Source organism: Schistocerca gregaria, chromosome 3 (assembly GCF_023897955.1).
Source record: "Schistocerca gregaria isolate iqSchGreg1 chromosome 3, iqSchGreg1.2, whole genome shotgun sequence".
Lineage (NCBI taxonomy): Eukaryota > Metazoa > Arthropoda > Insecta > Orthoptera > Acrididae > Schistocerca > Schistocerca gregaria.
Genome location: NC_064922.1, coordinates 584,118,156 through 584,123,155, shown reverse-complemented (window position 1 = coordinate 584,123,155; position 5,000 = coordinate 584,118,156). Strand labels below are relative to the sequence as shown.

Genomic DNA, 5,000 nt, shown 5'->3' with positions numbered 1-5,000 from the left:
GACACTATCCAAAGAACGACAAGAGGAACGTCACGTCCACTAATAAGACAGAATGTCTCACATCACCCGCAAACAACGCAGCTCAAATCAGCCAGCAACATCCACAGTGGTCCACCCAGTATCAACACAGGACGCAACGCCACGCCACAACACAAAAGGTACAAGTAATAAAATACCCTTTGGCCACACCCCTTATAAAGGCATCGAACCAACCCACCACCTGACACCAGCCAAACGTACATCCTGATTTGACACATCTCTGGCAACCTAACCCACGTTGGCCCTTAACCTAACCCACGTTGGCCCTTAACCTAACCCACGTTGGCCCTTAACCTAACCCACGTTGGCCCTTAACCTAACCCACGTTGGCCCTTAACCTAACCCACGTTGGCCCTTAACCTAACCCACGTTGGCCCTTAACCTAACCCACGTTGGCCCTTAACCTAACCCACGTTGGCCCTTAACCTAACCCACGTTGGCCCTTAACCTAACCCACGTTGGCCCCTAACGTAACCCACGTTGGCCCCTAACCTAACCCACGTTGGCCCCCTAACCTAACCCACGTTGGCCTCTTAACCTAAGTTACGCTGCACCTTAACCTAAGTTACGCTGCACCTTAACCTAAGTTACGCTGCACCTTAACCTAAGTTACGCTGCACCTTAACCTAACTTACGCTGCACCTTAACCTAACTTACGCTGCACCTTAACCTAAGTTACGCTGCACCTTAACCTAAGTTACGCTGCACCTTAACCTAACTTACGCTGCACCTTAACCTAACTTACGCTGCACCTTAACCTAACTTACGCTGCACCTTAACCTAACTTACGCTGCACCTTAACCTAACTTACGCTGCACCTTAACCTAACTTACGATGCACCTTAACCTAACTTACGCTGCACCTTAACCTAACTTACGCTGCACCTTAACCTAACTTACGCTGCACGTTAACCTAACTTACGCTGCACCTTAACCTAACTTACGCTGCACGTTAACCTAACTTACGCTGCACGTTAACCTAACTTACGCTGCACGTTAACCTAACTTACGCTGCACCTTAACCTAACTTACGCTGCACATTAACCTAACTTACGCTGCACCTTAACCTAACTTACGCTGCACCTTAACCTAACTTACGCTGCACCTTAACCTAACTTACGCTGCACCTTAACCTAACTTACGCTGCACCTTAACCTAACTTACGCTGCACCTTAACCTAACTTACGCTGCACCTTAACCTAACTTACGCTGCACCTTAACCTAACTTACGCTGCACCTTAACCTAACTTACGCTGCACCTTAACCTAACTTACGCTGCACCTTAACCTAACTTACGCTGCACCTTAACCTAACTTACGCTGCACCTTAACCTAACTTACGCTGCACCTTAACCTAACTTACACTGCACCTTAACCTAACTTACACTGCACCTTAACCTAACTTACACTGCACCTTAACTGTCACATGTAACGTCACAGGAATGTAGCTTTGCCTAACAGCAACCCTCTGAACATTGTTCACTGCTTGGATCCTCTGGTGTCATGTGTATTTCTCGATGCCATGGTGCGTACCCTCACGTAAATGTCTTTCGAGTGTTGCGTACTTTCTACACAGTCCCGCTAACCACTGGAAGGGTGTAACGCTACAGAACGAATATCGCCCTCCCCTCCTGCCCTTCCAAGCTGGTCGGTCAGGCGTTTGTTTGTGAAATGAGCCTTGCAGCTGTTCAGTTGCATTCGGTTGTCGATGCAGTCAGTGTACGTTGTGGTACGGCCTGTGTGGACTGTCCGCTGATGTACGCGTAACCCACACTGATCATCCGTCGTTACGTACTGAGTGACATAATGTGGCACATGCTTGACCGTACACCGGCTGCGCCCTACAATGGCGAATCATAAGGGCCATATGTTGTGCACGATGCTACTTGTCTCGTCTCCCCATGACAGCGAGATTGCACTGTTGTACGCCGTAGAGACATGTGGTAGGTACGGACGAAAGTATTGCATGTTGGGCCCCCCCCCTCCCTCTGCCGGGAATCAGCGTGAGCCGTCTGTTGATGTAGCGACGAGGGTTTTCCTATTTAATCGTATTGCCCCACACAACATGATACCACGGTGGACCGCGTTCCACATCTGCGACATGCTACAGAGGCCGGTTGACAGTCGACCGCGCAAGGGACATTGCACACGTGCGCGGACCATCTTCCACGTGTTCTCTCGTGTACATGCCGCAGTGTGTATGTGGGCTGATGTAGCGTGTCGTGACACATAACATGCAGGCATGCCAGAATCGTAGATTTCGCAAATGTAGATTGACGTATACGTTTGCTGCCAAAGATCCGCAAATGAACTGGAAATCAGTTGTTGAGCGGTTGTTCGCGCTGCAGGTGCATCGGTGATAGCGACGATCGGTACATCTGTGAACCGGTTGTTTCGGCGGTACCCGCCATGCCCCCGAACCTGAGTTGGCCATGTGGGTATGAAGCGATACGAGGCTGTGGCTTGGTGGGACAGTCCCCGGCCGGTGAGGGGGGGCCGCCCGGCGTGCTGGCCGCGCGCTGCGTGAGCGCACGCACTACAGCCGGCTGGTGGGGGGCGCCCAGTGGCAGGAGCGCCGGCCGACGGGCCCGGCTGGCGTCCCAGCTACGCGCCGGCGCACCCGGCGCGCGGCGCCAGGCGGCCAAAGTGGGTTCTGCCGAGCCCGGTGCGAAGCGCGGTGGACATCTGCAGTGTGCTGGTCCGATTGCGGACTGTGTGCGTTGAGGATGCGCCGCCGCCCGGCACTCGGCGTCGCGACGCCGTCTGCTGCTCGGTCGCCCCCAGCGGTTCTCGCAGGTGGTTTGTATCGCAGCTCTGCGGACGTGTTGGCGCGTGCGCTGTGCTGGGAGAGTTCGCTTCTGCACCCAAGTGGGGCTTTGCCCTTCTGTGGCGCTGGCGTTGGAGCTGCCGGTCACCGTAGGTGGCGCGTGTTGTTTCCCGCCGGCAATGCCACGACAGCACGCTCCCGGGCCTCTGTCGGCAGCGGCAAGCTCAGTTGGGAGCACGGGTGTTCGCACTGAAAGCGTCTACTCGCCTATCTCCGGGCGATTGCGCCTCTCTCGAACCCGACCAAGTACTTAGGACGGCGCTGCGCGCCGCCGGGACCTGAGAGGGTTTCGAGGTGTATCGTGCAGGGGAGCTCAGCCTCCTCCTGTTTGCAGAATAATTGAGCGGACGCTTGCGTGTTCGCGCGGGCCCTCGGGACACACTCCCGGGCGGCCGGCTGCTCAGCTCTCGTTGACGCAGCTCCCTGGTTGATCCTGCCAGTAGTCATATGCTTGTCTCAAAGATTAAGCCATGCATGTCTCAGTACAAGCCGCATTAAGGTGAAACCGCGAATGGCTCATTAAATCAGTTATGGTTCCTTAGATCGTACCCACGTTACTTGGATAACTGTGGTAATTCTAGAGCTAATACATGCAAACAGAGTCCCGACCAGAGATGGAAGGGACGCTTTTATTAGATCAAAACCAATCGGATTGGCTCGTCTGGTCCGTTTGCCTTGGTGACTCTGAATAACTTTGGGCTGATCGCACGGTCCTCGTACCGGCGACGCATCTTTCAAATGTCTGCCTTATCAACTGTCGATGGTAGGTTCTGCGCCTACCATGGTTGTAACGGGTAACGGGGAATCAGGGTTCGATTCCGGAGAGGGAGCCTGAGAAACGGCTACCACATCCAAGGAAGGCAGCAGGCGCGCAAATTACCCACTCCCGGCACGGGGAGGTAGTGACGAAAAATAACGATACGGGACTCATCCGAGGCCCCGTAATCGGAATGAGTACACTTTAAATCCTTTAACGAGTATCTATTGGAGGGCAAGTCTGGTGCCAGCAGCCGCGGTAATTCCAGCTCCAATAGCGTATATTAAAGTTGTTGCGGTTAAAAAGCTCGTAGTTGGATTTGTGTCCCACGCTGTTGGTTCACCGCCCGTCGGTGTTTAACTGGCATGTATCGTGGGACGTCCTGCCGGTGGGGCGAGCCGAAGGCGTGCTTGCGCGTCCCGAGGCGGACCCCGTTGAAATCCTACCAGGGTGCTCTTAGTTGAGTGTCTCGGTGGGCCGGCACGTTTACTTTGAACAAATTAGAGTGCTTAAAGCAGGCAAGCCCGCCTGAATACTGTGTGCATGGAATAATGGAATAGGACCTCGGTTCTATTTTGTTGGTTTTCGGAACCCGAGGTAATGATTAATAGGGACAGGCGGGGGCATTCGTATTGCGACGTTAGAGGTGAAATTCTTGGATCGTCGCAAGACGAACAGAAGCGAAAGCATTTGCCAAGTATGTTTTCATTAATCAAGAACGAAAGTTAGAGGTTCGAAGGCGATCAGATACCGCCCTAGTTCTAACCATAAACGATGCCAGCCAGCGATCCGCCGCAGTTCCTCCGATGACTCGGCGGGCAGCCTCCGGGAAACCAAAGCTTTTGGGTTCCGGGGGAAGTATGGTTGCAAAGCTGAAACTTAAAGGAATTGACGGAAGGGCACCACCAGGAGTGGAGCCTGCGGCTTAATTTGACTCAACACGGGAAACCTCACCAGGCCCGGACACCGGAAGGATTGACAGATTGATAGCTCTTTCTTGATTCGGTGGGTGGTGGTGCATGGCCGTTCTTAGTTGGTGGAGCGATTTGTCTGGTTAATTCCGATAACGAACGAGACTCTAGCCTGCTAACTAGTCGCGTGACATCCTTCGTGCTGTCAGCGATTACTTTTCTTCTTAGAGGGACAGGCGGCTTCTAGCCGCACGAGATTGAGCAATAACAGGTCTGTGATGCCCTTAGATGTTCTGGGCCGCACGCGCGCTACACTGAAGGAATCAGCGTGTCTTCCTAGGCCGAAAGGTCGGGGTAACCCGCTGAACCTCCTTCGTGCTAGGGATTGGGGCTTGCAATTGTTCCCCATGAACGAGGAATTCCCAGTAAGCGCGAGTCATAAGCTCGCGTTGATTACGTCCCTGCCCT

At 53.5% G+C, this 5,000-nt stretch overlaps 1 non-coding gene across 1 annotated transcript in view; it reads left to right on the top strand.

The window, feature by feature from the left end:
• The first annotated feature begins 3,284 nt into the window (after window positions 1–3,284).
• Window positions 3,285–5,000, top strand: part of LOC126357219 (small subunit ribosomal RNA) — a 1,893-nt gene continuing 177 nt past the window's right edge. The window contains exon 1 of the ribosomal RNA XR_007566169.1: window positions 3,285–5,000. This exon is cut by the window's right edge and continues 177 nt beyond it. This is a non-coding gene — a ribosomal RNA (small subunit ribosomal RNA).